The 19,593-nt window shown below is 39.6% G+C and overlaps 1 protein-coding gene across 2 annotated transcripts in view; it reads right to left on the bottom strand.

The window, feature by feature from the left end:
* Positions 1–19,593, bottom strand: part of LOC129716945 (uncharacterized) — a 28,369-nt gene that overhangs the window by 7,657 nt on the left and 1,119 nt on the right. The window lies entirely within an intron of this gene.

Genomic DNA, 19,593 nt, shown 5'->3' with positions numbered 1-19,593 from the left:
AAAAGTACTCGCATATTTTGTCCCATCACATATTAATGCAACCAGCAACCGGCAGTATCATTGGCAACGTAGATTGTACTACAGAAAAACAACATTAGTCTAGTTAATTAAATGACTTACTTCTACATGCCTAAAATAATCCGATATACACTAATCTGGAGCAAAATTATATGTTTGCAGTTTGTGCCACTATGCAGTGGGACTGTAATGCGGGTACTTTCAATATGGAACAAAAACAACTTGGTATTTTTTCCATGGTTTTCCCTACAAAAGTATCAATCTTAATTTTTAACCCGAAAATATGATAACAATTAAGTCGATTCCCGATGATAACTCAAAAGTGACCGAAATTAGTATGGGACAGTTATGCGGGTACCGGCAGTATTGTGAACATTCAAATCTAATCATCAGCATTTCAAGTTATTAAGCAAAGCAAGGAAAGCCTTGGTGCTACATTCCGATTCGGTACTCGACCTTCTGTTTATTTTTACACAAACCTCGCAGCCAACTGTTTAGTATACATGACAATTGCGGGTCTACGATCATACTGACACTAACAGTCTTTCCCAAGCCGAGAATAGAACCAACGACGACTCGCTTGTTAAGCCAGCATCGTAACTAGAGACCATCTGGGAGGGATTTCAAGTTATTATTGAACCTAAAATATCATTATTGGAAACCTCTCGTATGAAAGGAAATCATAGACGATAATGATAAATAGCCAGCAGCTGTGTATTTTATGTTATTTTTCATTCCTTATTAATTTCGATGTTGCGATAAATGCGTATATATGACCGGCTTCCAAAAAAAATCTTTCTTTCGCGTTCAATTTTTCATTGAAAGTAATATCTTTGCCTTTTCGAAGGAATCAAATTGCGCATCTGAAGGAAATAGCGATATTGAAGAGTGCTTGATTCACACACTTTACAGTCAATTTTTTTCATTCTAAATCGTACTGGTGTAAAATTAGAAGTCACGTGCCTACGCGATCGACATTCAATTAAACAAACGGACAATACATTTTCGAAACCTGGAAATCATGCAGGCCGACTCAGCCAATATGCGAAACATAACGGTTGTAATTATATCGTTCGTACTATTGTAAAAGTGTTTTGTCCGCTAGCGATAATACATACCTACTTTCGCATCATTCGATGGGAAGTAAATCGCCCGCCAATTAAGTAAGCCTCGTGACATCTGCCCAGTAGTTTAACCGGTAGAACTCAGATTGATTATGACAATTGCTGGCACTAAGCGGACTCGACTTGCGTGTGCCGCTGATAGCATAAACGACATGTAATGATGTACATATCAACGAATAATAGATGTACTTTTGAACGCTTCAAATGCAATTATAAGATTGGTTTGAAGGTTGAAGCCAAAATTACAACAATGACTGCCTCACTAACTACAAGTGGAAACGCTGATTTTCTAAGGTATAGCCATAAATGATTCAAAATCGATGTCATCCAGCTGCGCCCTTCGTGCAAGACTTGGTTGTGTTCTGGTGCACTTGGTTTAAAGCATACTTTCCGCCTTCCTCCGTTGGGTGAACAAAATACATACGCTATTCCACACAGGAAGCACTTTCGGCGTTAGCCAGCTTAATTATGCTAATGTTCCGTTTGTCGTTGTACTAATGTGAACGATTTAATTTTCGAATAATCGAATTCCATAACAAATTTGGTAAGTAGTGTTCATTTACTTGCAATTCATATTTTATACAAACCTTTGTTTTAGAAAGGACTATTGGGAACATAAAGTTGGATTACATTAAGCATACAAATCCGCTGTTACTTCAAAAATCGTTAAAAACCATTCTATAAAATAAACATCGCATATTTGATCACTTCACGATTGATCAAAATCGGTTGAAATTGCACAAAGATCACAAATGACACTATCTATCTATCACACTATCTATTTCCTAGTCTTGTGCTTCTGAAAATTTGATGAGGTGGCTTGAAGTTGACCGTTCAACACCGTTTCACTTCAAAGAACCAGTTTTCTAGATCAGTTCAGATCAGTGGATTACTCACCTCAAATCCAAACCATTGGCAATGCGATCTTTAGTGAACGAATTCGTGCACGATATGAGTATTCTACGGTCGTCCGGTCACCGGGAGACAAAAGATCTTAATCCGTATCATAATCTATACTGGTACACACGAAAATCGAAAGAAGCAATTAATTTCAAATGTCTGTATCACATAAATAACCGCGCATTCTGCAATTTTTCCGAACCTTGAATACACGAAGCTCGTTTCATGGTTTGCTGAACGAACCATGCGGAACACTTTGCCATCAGAGAAAACATTAATCGCTTGAAATAATCCACCATCTTCCGGGTTTTCACAGGGTCAGCTGTCTTCGAGTTCATGACGGCGCGCAAAATTCTCTGGCGATTCAATAACCACTGAACTGAATTGTTATGAAATTTTGCACATGTAAATAACACACTCCAAACCCAGCTTTTCATCAATTTTTACCCACGGACAAAAAAGTTACACACGGATAAAACTGGTGCATTTTTTCGAGTACAGGCCTTATATCTTATAATTCATATCTAAACATAAAAAAAATTGATTTCTATCTGTCTGTCTGATTCTTATAGGCTTGGAAATTATTGAACTGATCGGCGTGAAAATTTGTATGTAAAGATTTTGAGGCCGAAAAAGTTTTGAGGAGGGCTCCCATACAGATGAAACACGAATTTCTGTATAACTCAAGAACTCAAGCAAATGGAACCAAATTTAGCATGTGGAGGTTCTTGGGGGCAAGAAATTTTTTGATGGCGGTTCGACACTCCACCTTCATCTCTAGGGGGTGGAGTGATGGCTTGCCATACAGATGAAACATAAATTTTTGCATATATCACGAACTAATGAGGCCAATAGAGCCAAATTAACATGTTTCTGGGTACGAGAAATGTTCGGCTGATGGTTTGATATATCTTCCTCCGCTGAGAAGTGCAAGCTTCCCTACAAACAGAGCACAAATTTCTGCATTTTTCGAGAATTAATAGATCAAATGGAAATCGTAAATCGGAATGAGATGATTTTAGAGTACAAGAAATGTTTATATGATAGTTTGACACTCCCAGTCCCGTAGAGCAAAAACGATATCGTGCGCTAGCCTGGGGAGGCTAATAGCGGTCTCGATTAACGAGATTAGTTAAAAGAATTCGTTATCGATATTGTTTATGGCACATTTTGCATGTTGTAGGATATGTACAACGGCACACCGTGCCCCAGTGCTGACTCGAGAAAATTTCTAGCTTGATCGGGAAGATCGAGAATGGAACCCGGTATCAAAACTGTGTGGGAGAGCTAGCCAATCGACATCGTTAACCACAGAACCACGGGGACCACAAGATAAAAGACGGAATGTAGCACCACCAAGAAGAAGAAATGTCATTGACATAATATTTTGATATAATGGATGTTGGTTGGTAAATGGTTGGAAGCGTTTAAGCGGGCGGCTGAATTATTGAAATACTCTATCCTGCCAGCTACACTTGAGACGGCAGCCCCATCGGCAGGATGAAGGTATCACAACCCGGATAGGGTAGTATAGCGAAACCTCTCCTAACCGCAAACAACAAAAAGAAATACGGAATAGAACAATCGGCAAAGGCCTAGGCTACGAAGACGGAAAGAGAAAACGGTAAACGATTGGAAACTTGGTACATAGAACGTCCGATCTTGGGTGGTGGCAAATACTAGTCACTTATGTCGTTTTCGTTTTCGCGGTGTAGCTACACTCGGACTACACTTTTGACACCGTAAATGTTTTATTTCACTTTTCGGACTACACTTTTTTCGTGCCGGACAACACCCGAAAAAAGCAGATTGTACTGTAGGAAGTTACCATCACATTCACACGTATGTGTCAAAACTGGTTTGTTTTGGTTCTCGTTCCACGTGGTAAAGTGTCAGGTACATTTTTTTGGTAAGGTAAATGGACATATGAAATGGAAACGATGGAAACGAACGATGGCGATAATGACCAAAACAAAACAAATTGACAGCTATCCCTATTATTACGCATACCAATGCAACTACACTGAAAATGTTTTATTTGAAGCTGAAAAGTGTAGTCCAACAAAGTGTAGGTACATCGCGAAAACGAATTCGACATTACAAAAGCGCACGCCATCGAAATGAATTTCGCATTCGTTCATCAACCGGCAAAACGGACGGTTCTTTCTAGAGCAGCAGAAAGCAGGTGGTGGCAAATATCAGTCGCTTAGAAAAGCGCACGCCATCGAATTAAATTTCTCATTCTTTCATCGATCGACAATGATGCGTGACGAAGAATAACGCCAGAGAGCTGGATTAACGGATTGCAGAACTGCAGGAGAAACGAGTGGAAGACATAAATGTTTTCATAGTTGCAGCCAGGTGGAAGGAGCCCTATCAGGCGTAAAACAAGAACATGATGAGGATTATGAGCGACGAACAAGCTGTAGAGTCACCAACACAGGAGGAGGCTAAAAACGATTATTGAGCTGAATTACCGTATTTTTACCGCCCGCTGGGAAGCATGATATCGCGGCCGAGCTTCTAATAGCGGGAAGCAAGCAACTGTACTCATCAAATCGTACTAACGATCTGGATGGATAAACAAATGCCGAACGACTGGTTGAAGGGCCTTATATGCCCAATTTACAAGAAGGGTTATCGACTGGATTGTTGCAACTATCGCTCGATTCATTTATGATGGTTTCCCGACAGAACAGAATCCCTTGTAGAAGACTGAACCACTGCGACCATTGCTTGATCTATTGTGGTAGACAGAACTGCTTAATCTGAGTCGTATGACGCTGGAGGGATCGAAATCATGCGTGCGGATAGCTGGTGAGACATCAGTCGCATTTGTAACGTTAAATGGACTGAAGCAGGGGGATGCGCTCTCCAACTTACTTTCCAACTTCACGAAACGAAAGAGAACGACAAGCAAACTTGCAAAGAAACGGTACGATCACCACGAAATCTCTCATGCTCCTTGGCTTCGTAGACGACATTGACATAATCGGTATAGACCATAAGGGCGTAAAGGAGGCATTCATGCTTGTCTTTTCTCCACAGGAAACCTCTAGAGTGCAGGAGAACATCTTGCACTGCGAAAAGCAACTGCCTTCACATTAAAGAGCACATCAACGCTCATTCTGGAAGAGAGCGACAAACGATTTTTATCTGTTGAGCTACCTGAACGCACTGCGGTGAAATCTGAAATCTCTCTCTTGCGAGACAATGAACTATGCTGTACTTGCTCACACGTGTGGACATCACGCACAATAATTACACTGCAGAGCTATCTGCGGTGCTTTCCTCAGTCGGTTTCTTGAGCATGGCAGAAGAGGAAAAGAGATTGGGAGAAAAAAAAACTAGACTGCGTTGCTCGTGCCGCTCGTGCCGGTCGAATTTACTCTGGTGGAATTCGTTTCGCAGTGTAGCTAGACGAGGACTACGTTTTTGCCCGGTAGGTTTTTTTCACCTTCCGGACTACTCGCCAGTGTACACTGTTGTGTAGTTCTGCCTTTTCTCTGTAGAGTAATTCACCCCTCTTGTTTCTATCAAATGTGGGGTGAGCTGAAAGTGTGTTTGTTTCTCTGTAAGCTGGTTGAGACACTTTGGAGTGGAGAAAGAAGAAGTGTGGTGAAAGCATTTGCTACACGCGGACACAACCTGGAAGGGAAGTGCGTGGTGAATTTTTTCTCCTCTCCTTTCACATACTGAGGAGAATGACAAGCATGGAGGCATTCAAGCCTTTTAAGAGGGAAGTGGCGAGGTTGGGAATCAGCATTAACCCTGCGTCCCTGCCAAAAAACGACATGGTATCTGGCAGGGAGTGTGGGAGTTTCGATAGCTTTGGTGCTGAGGTGGAGATTGATGAATAACGATAGGAAGCGGTTGATTAATCCGTTTATTTTGTTACGCTTGTGACATGTAACAAAGATATGAGCCGTGGAGTGAAACAACGAGTTGCTAAGGTCCCGTAGTTTGCAAACTCGCACAAAACGGACGCTGATCTATCCTGTGGCTCTTCACGGAATTGAAGCATTGACGGTGGAAGAAACTGATCGACGAATGTTCGGAGTTTTTGAGCGTAAAGTTCTGCGATCGATGCGTGGCGGTAAATTGGAACATAGAGTGCAAACCTGCAGGACTGCTATATAGCTCAATCCATGTTCAAGAAATAGATAGTGCTGTGTTTGGGAAAGCAATGGTAATGATGTTCTGCTAAATCTGCTAAAATATACATTGGCTTAAAATAAAAGTTCTACAGATATTCTGGTTCAAGAGCCGATGTCAGCTATATTTTAGTTCTTTTGGAAAGGTTCTTTAGACATGTTGAGAACCTAAAAAAATAAACTAACTAAAAAAATTAGTTGAAACTTTTAATATTGATATATTCTAGTAGCTTATTGATATTATTTTTGTACGATATATCAATATTTTACAAGCATTACCACGCGCGCGTCACTTGGTTGAAAATGACTATTCGTTTTACCGAACAGTGGTCCAATACGTGTTCACCAGTGTGCCTTGTAAATCAATTTCAATCGCTATGCAACACGACTTTCCGAAGTCCGAAGAAGCTGAAATTTTGCATAGTACTATCGCTAAACGAAATTTAAAGATCAATTTTTTCTCATATATTCCATTGGGATCCTAATTCAGACATTGTCACAAATCCGCATTATTCATCTGTAAAAATATGTAAATTCTGAATGTTTTAAGCTTTTGTACCACAAAAAGAACAAATGAATATATGAGGAAAAAAAGATAAACAAAGAGAACAAATTTCAATAGAATCAAATTTTCCAGGTTTTTTCACAAAAATTGTTTCGGTAAAACGAACAGTGAAAAATTCGGTTGGGGAAAGTCGGAAATTTTTTTCTTGATTAGAACAATACAAACCTGTGACGTGAAAATCGCGAAGGAGAAAAATCAGGTTCTAGGTCCGGGCCATAATGGGTTACTAAAATTTGGACCAAATTTAAGATCATTTTCTTTTTTTTCAAAATCCAGGAGCGTTCTCAAGCATTTTTAGTTAACACGGAGTACCTAGTTTGCTTCATCCGTTTTTGCAGAGAAATTTTTTATATACAATTTCAGGACTAATTTTTATTTTCTTCTGTTTCCTTCATTTAGGCGCATTTTCAGCCCTTTTTGTTTATTTTGCTTATCATATTTTGTTTTGACTTTTTTCTGTCTAATTAAAACATTTCAAACCATTTTTTCCATAAAATCTAGCCTCCAGAGACGTTTCGCAGCGTTCCTTTCAAGTTTCAAGCTGCATCTGTGTGAGTTTTTAAGCATTCTAAATCAAATTTGAAATTGTTCAGTATTTTTTTTTTGTTTATAGTTCCTTTTTTAAGTTATTAGATACTAATTTGAGTTCAATTTTTTAAAATGTATTTATTTTGGTTTTAAGATTTTCTCTGCTACTTTGAATATTTTTTTTTTTTTCAATCTGGAAATAATTTCTTTTGTGGCCTTATTGCTGTTTTTTTTGTTTTCGTAACCTTTAAGGTGCTTTCCCGATCAAACGATTATATCAAACGGGTAACACAAATGTGTCTGAACTTGGTGGAAATAACAAAGCCTGTAATATTCTTGATATGCCTGAATGAAAAACAGTACAGGTTTATATCAAATTCTGTTATCATACAGTTGAATGTTCAAAAGTGTGCCTTTTTAAGCATATTTATAACAAAATTTGTTATTATATTAACAAAATATTGTACTTTCTAACTAATTCTCGACTACTTTGTGATAAGGTCGTATGTCTAAATGAAAACAAAACGAGTGAGAGTTATATTCCTTGTTCTTCACAAACACAAATCATCTTTCAGTCGTTTTGTTTACGTTTAGACATACGACCTTATCACAAACACGCCTGAATTCTGATCTTTTTCTGTCAAAAACCTTACAAAACTTGCTATGATTTGTAATAATCAGTAAGTAATTTTGATAGGAATTTTGATATTTTAACTATTAACGAGAACTATTAACGATTGTTCTAAAACAAGTTGATACAAATAGTCCGTAACAAAATATCAAGATTTGTTATAATCCTGATATTTTTGACTGATCGGGTTTAGTTATTTTAAGAACTATTTTTAATTATTTTGCCCCTGGTTTTTCTAGCTTAAAAGAGCGCTTCAGTTAAATTAAAATTGGTATACTCTTTTGAACACTTTTGGTTATTTTCAGCAAAAGTTGAAATCATGAACTTATTTTTTTTGCAAATGCTTGAAAGTGGTTCCAGCTGATTGGAATTAATTTGGTTTTATAAGTTGAAGTTTGAAATGCGTTTGATAATATAGGGTGATTTTTTTGCTATTTGGTTTTTCGTGTATTCAGATTCGAAAGTTCACGCGGGAATTCTGACAGCTGTCAAAGTCTAATGTACTCAGTTCGGTTTGCCATTTCACCATGAACAGACTTACGCCTGAACAACGCTTACAAATAATCGAACTTTATTACCAAAATTCGTCCTCTGTGAAATCCACTTTTTGACGCAGAACTACGTTTTACTTTAGCATACCACACAGGGATGCAAACTGAAAAACTGGGACGAAATTTGTCCCTTTTCGAATGCTTATAGGTCGGTTGGTTTTCAACCGATTTTCTTCATTCTTGCAGCAATCGATTGGAAAATCATACACGCATCTGCCCAAATGCAGAAAAATGTTGTTTGATTCTACGAACTATTGCTTATTGATATGTTTCGTTGGGATCATCACCGCTTAATTCAACAGAAATAAAATACTATTGCACTATTGAAAATTGTCAAGCCTTGTTGGAATAAAAATAACGTCCTCTGATTGGTCGCTTGCTTGCTGTGTGTGTATGATATGGTATGATGTGTGTATGGTATGATGATATGGTATGATGAGTGTGTGTATGATATGATATATGTGTGTGTGCGTGTGTCTGTATGATATGGTATGATGTGTGTGTGTCTGTATGATATGGTATGATGTGTGTGTGTCTGTATGATATGGTATGATGTGTATGTGTCTGTATGATATGGTATGATTTGTGTGTGTGCTGTGTATGGTTTTTTAGGTGTAAGTGCGTCGAAGCCATAAATGGCCGACTTTAAGACACCACGTGGTCAACTTCGAATTTTCAAATGCTCACCACTCGGTAATAGTTAATGCATCACTTGTAAAAACATATAATCATGTTTGTTATGATGATAAAAACATATCATAGCCATAGATAACGCATTAACTATTCCCGAGTCTAGTTAATCTGAAAATTCGTAGTCGACCACGTGGTAACCACGTGGTGGCTTCTACACACTACCACCTTAACTCGGCACGTTCTGCTAACTGCTGAAGCCGGTTCACGAAACTCACAACCCTTCATTTGTAGACATACTCATTACCCAAGTAAAAATATCGGTTCTATCAGAGTTTTATAGCGCTCAATACAGCCACAAAAGCGATCGTTAATATAACTCGACTTTTTTTTTATAATTCAAATTTAGTGGTAATTTCCAATATTTTTAGTCGATAAAAACATTTTTTTCTGGGTGTGTATTTTTGACGTAGAACTACGTTTTACTTTAGCATACCACACAGGGATGCAAACTGAAAAACTGGGACGAAATTTGTCCCTTTTCAATACTTATAGGTCGGTTGGTTTCCAACCGATTTTCTTCATTCTTGCAGCAATCGATTGGAAAATTATACACGCATTTGCTCGAATGCAGAAAAATGTTGTTTGAATCTACGAACTATTGCAAAAAATGTTCAAGCCTTGTTGAAATAAAAATAACGTCCTCTGATTGGTCGCTTGCTTGCTGTGTGTGTATGATATGGTATGGTGTATGTATGGTATGATGATATGGTATGATGTGTGTGTGTATATGATATGATTTGTGTGTGTGTGTGCTTTGTATGGTTTTTAACTCGGCACGTTCTACTAACTGCTGAATCCGGTTCACAAAATTAACAACCTTTCATTAGTAGACATTATAACTCATTACCCAAGTAAAAATATTGGTTTTATCAAAGTTTTATAGCGCTCAATACAGCCAAAAAAGCGCTATGGAACTTTGATAAAACCAGTTGTGTTACTAGGGTAATGAAACACTCAATGCATTTGTTAATAGTGTACGTAGTTCTACGTCATTTATGCGGTCGTGTCTTGGATACAACCTCCTACTTTTTACCGAAAAATTGTGTTCAGTAACGAAACTCATTTCTGGTTAAATGGGTATGTCAATAAGCAAAATTGCTGCATTTGGATCGAAGAGCAACCAGAAAAATGCACGGTTTGGTGCGGTTTACACGCTGGAGGCATCATTGGTCGGTACTTCTTTAAAGATGATCAAAATCGCAACGTTACGGTCAATGGCGCTAGCTATCGTGCGATGATTTCTGATTTTTTTTTGCCGGAAATGGAAGAGCTGGGTCTTGTTGACATGTGGTTTCCGCAAGACGGAGCAACGCGCCACACATCACGCGAATCAATGGACATATTGCGGAATGAGTTCGGTGAGCAATTCATCTTACGGAATGGGCCGGTGATTTGGCCGCCTAGATCATGCGATTTAACACCGCTAGATTATTTTTTGTGGGGCTACGTTAAGTCTCTCGTCTATTCGGATAAGCCAACAACAATTCCAGCCTTGGAAGACAACATTACACGCGTTATTCGCGAGATACCAGCCGGAATGCTCGAAAAAATGACCCAAAATTGAACTTTTCGTGTGGACCATTTAAAACGTAGCCGTGGCCAAAATTTGAATGAAATTATCTATAAAAGTAAATGGCATAAACCAATTTATCGTCTCAAATAAAGATTTCATACAGTTTTGTAATTTTTATGCGTTTTTTTTTTTAAGAAATGTTTTTTTTTTTTAAGAAAATCACCTTTATAAACTTCCTACTTCATTCTGTAACGAACACGCATCAGTATCGGACGTGTTTGGTGATCGCTCCGATAGAATATAAAACAAAAGACGTGTGAACAAGTGTTGGCATTGTTTGCCTGGTCGAGTGGAATAAATCCGGGTTCAAGGTCGCGCCTTTGTGCAACTGTTTCGCATCGTGACTGCCAGCTGGTGCGTAAGCCGATTTGGCTGCTTGCTGAATTGTGCTACAGCAGTGGACGAGACACAATAGAGGAAAAAGAAGAAGCCATCAGTTGACAGTTGAGTTGTATCGCTGTGTGGAGTGATCTCACACCTGGCTCGCTGCTGGTGGCTGTTTGGTGCTGCTGGCTGTAACGGCTGCAACTTCGAACGATCTGACAACCAACCTTACTGGAAGGGAGAAGTGAAAAGGTACGTGCTTTTGTCGGCGCTAGTGCGCTAGACTTAGCGGGATTGATGTAGATCCCTCGCCTCCCGCGCCACCATCCCCGAACCCCTCTGACCCTGACCCTTCTGTTACCCCCTCCCCTGTTCATTCTTCAGTCCCCCCTCGCCCCAGGCTTTACCCAGACGGAGCCCAGGGCAGCTATACTGTCTATTTTCGGCCAAAGGCGGGACCGAAATCGAAACAGTTGAACCTCTTGCAGATTTCTAAAGACCTGACGAAGGAGTACAAGGGGGTGACCGAAATTTCCAAGGTCCGGCCTAACAAGCTCCGTGTCGTGGTCAGTAACCTGAAGGAGGCTAACGATATAGCCTGCTCTGAGCTCTTCACACGCGAGTATCGCGTTTACATACCCGCACGAGACGTGGAGATCGACGGTGTCATAACCGATTCGAGTCTGTCCGTCGAGTGTATTTTGCAAAGTGCTAAAGGGTGCTTCAAGAATAGCACATGTCCCGATGTGAAGGTGCTCGACTGCAAGCAATTGCGGTCAGCATCGATCATCGGTGGCAAAACAGTATACACTCCGTCAGACTCGTTTCGAGTTACGTTCGCCGGGTCAGCGCTACTAAGCCACGTCTCGATCCACCGGGTTCGTCTCCCTGTGCGATTATATGTGCCTCGCGTCATGAACTGCCTGAATTGTAAGCAGTTAGGCCACACCGCCGCCTACTGCTGCAATAAGGCACGTTGTGGCAAGTGTGGGGAGAATCATGCGGATGATTCCTGCAGTAAAAATGCTGAAAAATGCATTCACTGTGGGGAGAGTCAGCATGAGCTCTCAACATGTGCGGTGTACATGCAGCGCAGGGATAAAATAAAGAGGTCTCTCAAACAGCGTTCGAAGCGTTCTTACGCTGAGATGCTGAAGAAGACCGTTACCACTTCTCCCATTACATCAAACCCTTTTGATCTGTTGTCCTCTGATGAAACCGATTCTGACGATTCACCAGCGGGAACATCTTACGCCAATCCTGGGGAGTCTAGAAAGAGGAAAAATATTTCCTCTCCTAAACTTCCCAGAAAAGGTCCTAAGATTTCTCAAAGTGAAATGAAAGTTACAAACAAACCAAACAGTGCTGCAGAAAAACCGAAGCAAACTCTTCCTGGGCTTGCAAATTTAAAGTCCCAGAAGGAGTTCCCAGCACTGCCAGGAACATCTAAAACCCCAGTTGTTCCTTTTGCACTTCCAGTTGATGAAACAAACTCTGGATTAGAGAAATTTTCTGACATTTTGGACTGGATTTTTGAAACTTTCAATGTACCCGATCCAATTAAAATTTTTCTTACAGCATTCCTCCCAACAGTTAGATTATTTTTGAAGCAGTTGACTGCCCGATGGCCCCTCCTTGCAGCGATTGTATCCTTCGATGCCTAATTCAACTGCGTAAATGAAGGATTCTATCTCTGTCTTACAGTGGAATTGTAGAAGTATTTTACCAAAAATTGATTCGTTTAAAGTTTTGATAAATAAAAACAAATGCGATGCATTTTCCCTTTGTGAAACTTGGCTTACTTCAAATATTGATCTCAACTTCCATGATTTTAATATTATTCGCCTTGATCGAGATACCCCATATGGAGGAGTACTTTTAGGGATCAAAAAGTGCTATTCTTTCTATCGTATTAACCTCCTCTCGATTCCAGGCATCGAAGTTGTCGCATGTCAAATGACAATACAAGGTAAAGAGCTTTGTATTGCCTCAATATATATTCCTCCCAGAGCACAGGTTGGGCAACGGCTGCTCTTTGATTTAATAGAACTTCTTCCCTCGCCACGTTTGATTTTGGGAGACTTCAACTCTCATGGCGTGGCTTGGGGTTCCCCTTACAATGATAACCGCTCCTCTTTAATCTATAACCTTTGCGATGACTTCGACATGACTATTTTAAACAACGGTGAAATGACACGTATCCCGAAACCTCCAGCGCGCCCAAGCGCTTTGGATCTATCCTTATGTTCGACGTCGCTACGGTTGGATTGCACATGGAAGGTAATCCTCGATCCTCACGGTAGCGACCATTTGCCTATTCTTATTTCAATTAATAACGGGTCAACTTGCATGCGACCAGTTGACATTCCGTATGACCTCACACGGAATGTCGATTGGAAGTTATACGAGGAAATGATTTCAAAAGCGGTCGATTCGATTCAACATCATCCACCACTTGAAGAATACAACCTCCTCGCGGGCTTGATTCTCGACGCCGCGTTGCAAGCCCAAACGAAAAAATATCCCGGCGTAACGATTAAAGAACGGCCTCCCACTCCGTGGTGGGACCAAGAGTGCTCCGATGTCTACACGCAAAGATCCGACGCGTTTTTGGCCTACCAGAAGGGAGGTATACCTGGCGACTATTTACGGTATTCGGTGCTTGATACCAAGCTTAAAAGCTTGGCTAAAGCAAAGAAACGCGGATATTGGCGTCGGTTCGTGAACGAGACGTCGAGGGAGACATCGATGAGCACTCTTTGGAACACAGCCCGAGGAATGCGGAATCGCGTAACGGTCAACGAAAGCGAGGAGTCTTCAAGTAGGTGGATATTTGATTTTGCCAGGAAAGTATGCCCGGACTCTGTTCCTGAGCAAAACTTTGTTCGCGGTGCGTCTCCGGGCCACGACGCGATGGAATCACCTTTTACGATGGCAGAATTTTCAGTTGACCTCCTGTCCTATAACAATAACGCGCCTGGGTTAGATAGAATCAAATTCAACTTGTTGAAGAATCTACCCGGCAATGCCAAGAGGCGCTTGTTGAACTTGTTCAATAAGTTCCTGGAGCAAAACATTGTACCGCAGGATTGGAGGCAAGTGAAGGTGATCGCCATCCAAAAACCAGGGAAACCAGCTTCTGATCACAACTCTTATAGGCCGATTGCAATGCTATCCGGTATCCGGAAATTGATGGCAAAAATGACACTCCGTCGTTTAGACCATTGGGTCGAATCAAATGGCCTACTATCGGATACTCAATTTGGCTTCCGCCGTGCCAAAGGGGCGAATGATTGTCTTGCGTTGCTTTCAACAGATATTCAGCTGGCGTATGCTCACAAAGAACAAATTGCGTCTGCGTTCTTGGACATCAAGGGGGCTTTTGACATTCTTTCGGGTAAACTTCACCGACAAGGATTTTCTCCAATTTTAAACAATTTTTTGCACAATTTGTTGTCCGAAAAGCACATGCATTTTACGCACGGCGATTTGGCAACTTTTCGCATTAGCTACATGGGTCTTCCCCAGGGCTCATGTTTAAGCCCCCTTCTTCACAACTTTTATGTAAATGACATCGACGAATGTCTGGCAAATTCATGCATAATCTCTGTTACAGGAGCCAAAGCTGCCGATTTGCAAGGACCATTGCAAGATACCTTGGACAATTTGTCTGTTTGGGCTTTACAGCTAGGTATCGAATTCTCTCCGGAGAAAACTGAGATAGTAGTTTTTTCTAGGAAGCATGAACCTGCTCAGCTTCAAACACAATTAATGGGTAAAACGATTTCTCAGGTTTTGGTACACAAATATCTTGGTGTCTGGTTCGACTCTAAAGGCACCTGGGGTTGTCACGTGAGGTATCTGATGAAAAAATGTCAACAAAGAGTGAATTTTCTTCGTACAATAACCGCACAATGGTGGGGAGCCCATCCAGGAGACCTTGTAAGGCTTTACCAAACAACGATATTGTCTGTTATTGAATACGGGTGTTTCTGCTTCCGCTCCGCAGCAAACACACATTTGATCAAACTGGAGCGAATACAATATCGTTGTTTGCGTATCGCCTTAGGTTGCATGCAGTCGACCCATACGATGAGTTTGGAGGTCTTAGCTGGAGTACTACCATTGAAAAACCGCTTCTGGAGCCTGTCTTCTCGTATTCTTATCAAATGTGAGGTCTTGAACCGTCCCGTGATTGAAAATTTTGAAAGGTTAATCGAACTTAATTCTCGAACCCGTTTTATGACATTGTATTTCAATCACATGTCCCAAAATATTAACCCTTCTTCGAATATGCCAAATCGTGTCGACTTATCAAATACTTCTGATTCTACTGTGTTTTTCGATACATCCATGATAGAAGAAACTCGTGGAATCCCGGATCATTTACGCGTGCAGCAGATCCCCAAAATTTTTTCCAATAAATATCGAAACATCAACTGCAACAATATGTTCTACACTGACGGATCACTTCTAGATGGGTCCACTGGCTTCGGTATTTTCAATAACAATTTAACCGTCTCCCATAAACTCGATAATCCTGCTTCTGTTTACGTCGCAGAATTAGCTGCAATTCAGTACACCCTAGGGATTATCGAAAAAATGCCCAGGGACCATTATTTCATCTTTACGGACAGTCTCAGTTCCATTGAGGCTCTCCGATCGATGAAAGATGTTAAGCACTCTCCGTATTTCCTGGGGAAAATACGGGAACATCTGAGTGCTTTATCCGAAAAATCGTTTCAGATTACCTTAGCGTGGGTCCCTTCTCACTGCTCGATACCGGGCAATGAGAAAACGGACTCTTTGGCTAAGGTGGGCGCAACAAACGGTGATATTTATGAAAGACCAATTGCCTTTAATAAATTTTTCGCACTTGTACGTCAGAATACGATCATCAGTTGGCAAAATGCTTGGACCAGAGGGGAATTGGGAAGGTGGTTACATTCCATAATCCCCAAGGTGTCGACGAACCCGTGGTTCAAGGGGTTGGATGTAGGTCGGGATTTCATTTGCGTGATGTCCCGGCTTATGTCCAATCACTATAGATTTGACGCGCATCTCCGTCGTGTTAGGCTCGGGGAAAGTGGTATCTGTGCCTGTGGTGAAGGTTATCACGACATAGAGCACGTTGTTTGGTCATGCCCTGTACACCGTGACGCCAGGTCTAAATTAATAGCTTCCCTGCAGGCCGAAGGTAGGCAGTCGACTGTTCCTGTTCGTGATGTCTTGGCGAGCCGTGACCTATCCTACATGTCCCTTATATACGTTTTCCTGAAATCCATCCACGCCCCAGTTTAGTCCTATCCCCTTCCGCCTGCATCCAGCCTAACGACAAGAACACGTTAAGACCCCGGATCCGGAAACAGCAATCAGACCCGCACGATACTCTCAAGGCCCGAGGGAGACAACCCAATATGCCAGTCCGTAATATCTTGGCCCAGCAGTGGAACATATTCAATAGGCTGCTTACCTATGGCGATAGAAAACCATCAAACAACAAATCAGTGCTTTTAATGCAAAACATTCTAGCTTTAAGTTAGATTTAGTTTCAGCTCGTAGTCGGCAGCGAGGATAAAAAATTTGCTTTTAGTTATTAAGATACTTTAGAAAGTAAGCTACCAGATATAATTGGCGCCGTTAAACATTAAATTGTATTTGTGCCGTGTCAAATAAATTATAGATGAAGAAAAAAAAAACTTCCTACTTGAAAACTTTGGAAATGACTATCGGCTTCCATTTGTGGATGATATGTCAATTTTATTGCTTTGTTATTATTTTCGTTTTTGGTCTAAACTGTCTTTTCAAAGTAATTTACATTTTTTGGACTAAAATTAGAACTTTCTTTTTGTTCAGAATAGATATGAGTCGTTTCGATGAAATTCTTGAATTCCATTTCATTTTCAATTTTTTTTAGTTTCCCTTGACATGTTGTTAGACACTTAAAGTTATATTCAAGAATAATTTCTTTCTAAACTTTAGAGATGTTTTTAGCATAAACTTTGTTTGCTTTATTTTTATTTTCAAGAAACTTCAGTTGTTGAAGTTTAATTTGGGACAAAGTTTTGGTAGGTTCCTACTTTGGATTTGGAATCGACTTCTGCTTTGTCCTTTTCTGATACGTTTTTCAGCCCTTTTAAGCTGAATTTCGATTGGATTATTTTTATTTATGACATTCCTGGTCCAACTGGTTTTGAGCTGAATCTAAAATTATACAGCGTGTCGAATGTCGTCTGCAGTGGTTTTCTTCAATCGGTTTTCTGCAGCAGTCTTATAAAAAAACCTGCCGAAGAAAACCACTTCCGAAGACGTTTGATTCTTATTGCTTAAAAATATGATTAATACACAGATTCATTGTATGGTAAAACATTATGAATGGAGACGATTTTTTCAACTATTCACGTGTAATTTTTTACCATTTCGAAGATAAATTATAGAACCAAAATTATCAAGCTTTGGAAGTAGCGCAATGTCTCCAATGTTCAAAATAATTAAATAAGGAAAAAAAATGGGCGGGTTAAAGTCTGCCGGGTCAGCTAGTTTATAATAAATGCTTGTTAGTAGTTGAAAACTAGAGTGATGTGATAGTATAACAAACGTATGTTTCCTGGCTAGGTAAATTAAATCTTGATTACTTCAATGCATTATTGAAATTTTGGTTTGGGATTATTTTGGTGCCTGGCCTGTTGCAATTTAAAAATACCTGTTTGATATATGTGTTGTGTAACATGTTGACTGCTTTTGTGTTGTTGTGTGACATGTTGAACGCTATAAATATTTAAAGTTAAAATTTAAAGTTAAAGTTAAAGGTAAAATATTTGATGTTACCGTTACCTAATTAAACCGACAAAGAAAATAAAACTTATACGGGAACGCGTATACGCGTTATGCTGGTTTTAACATCAAGAATTTTTATTTAAAATCAATCCTGAAGTCAAAACAGTTATCTACCTTCAGTTCTCATTATTTGTCGGTCGTTGAACTGTTTGCACTGAACCTAGGATAAACAGCGCAAAACATATCGAAAAGAATGTAAAACTGCGTCCCCTTCTCACCCTTCAGTTGAAATCCAAATGTAACGAAATGACGACACTGATCTAGCAGATAAGGGCAAAAAAGGTACGACCCTAGATTAATGTGACATAGATATCCCACTTGAACAACAACACGGACACCAAAATAGTGGCGCCACACCGAAAAAGGTGGTGATTGGGTGAACTACATTTCATACGCATCTTTCTACAATCATCAGGAAAAAATAAAACCTGCAATGCGCGCGCCTGGAATTCTGATTTTTTATGTAGGACTACGAGACCGTGACGTCTATGTTCATTACAAATTGGACTGTATTTTGCGGAAACAAATATGACATCGTTGGATTTAGTAAAAAATAGACAACATTAGATAATTAAACTATCGCTACTATTAATGATACCGGTTACTTATTGACAAGTTATTGAAGCAGCAATCAGCTGTTGTTCGTAAGTTCTTTGCGACACAAATAGAAAAATTATATATTCCGTTGCTTAGCGATTCATTTCTTCATGAAGAAACTCAAGAGCATTCATTCTGTTTGTGTTAAAAGACATGTATCTTATCTTGCTAGATTTGCATAACAATGTTTACTATCAGGTACAGACATAATTTTTGTGACATCGCGCGTAAATTTTTGCTGCACTCCTGACACTCTGTATGTATGTAGTGATGTTCCTCGTTATAGGGTTAGGTTTTCAACAATTATATAAAGTTTCAATTGAACTTTTTTCATTTGAATGAAACTTTGAATGTCTATTTGGCTTGGACCGATAACGAACTTAATTTTGAAGTTTTTTTTACAGCCAATCAAACTGTCCGGGTTTGCATTACCAGGAATGGAACGATGAGAAGTTTATCGATCGGAGGTCCTTGATGCAAATGAAACTGTCCGTACAGATGAAGTAATGCAGGTCATTTGCGACATGAGAAGGATTATCGATTTAATGGAAGATAGTTAACCTATCATTGAAAATACCGAGCCAGTGGGTCTATCGCAATATAATTCATTAGTGTAGAATGTAATGACGCAGTTCATATTATGCCGGTTTCTTGAAAAGGATTGGAAAAGGGTTGTATGTCGTTTGAGACACTCTTACATCGATGCGTAACAACGTTTTTTTTTCATACAGCTGAAAGTTATTATCTTTTTCTTATTGTTTATAACGATGAGTCTTTGCCGAATTCTCATTCTGAAAATTTTTAATAAAAAACTTGAGACTTGTGTTCGATGCTTCAAGAGTCGGTAAACCAATTATCTCTTAATATTAATTAAATAATTAATAATATTTTAATAATTAATTAATATATAATTTAATGTATAAGAGTCGAACAATTTTTTTTTATGCTACTTTTATTTTTAAATTTATTTGAGTTTACTTTTAAGCATTTTCAAATATTTAATTAATTTCAGCGCTACCTTTTCGAGTCACAGTCAGTACAGTCACTCTACCAAACTCACTATTGCAGTATAGTATTACATTACCGCTCTAAATAATC

Source organism: Wyeomyia smithii, chromosome 1 (genome assembly GCF_029784165.1).
Source record: "Wyeomyia smithii strain HCP4-BCI-WySm-NY-G18 chromosome 1, ASM2978416v1, whole genome shotgun sequence".
In the NCBI taxonomy this organism is placed as follows: Eukaryota; Metazoa; Arthropoda; class Insecta; order Diptera; family Culicidae; genus Wyeomyia; species Wyeomyia smithii.
Note: the sequence above shows the minus strand (reverse complement) of the source record. Positions and strands in the feature narration are given on the sequence as shown.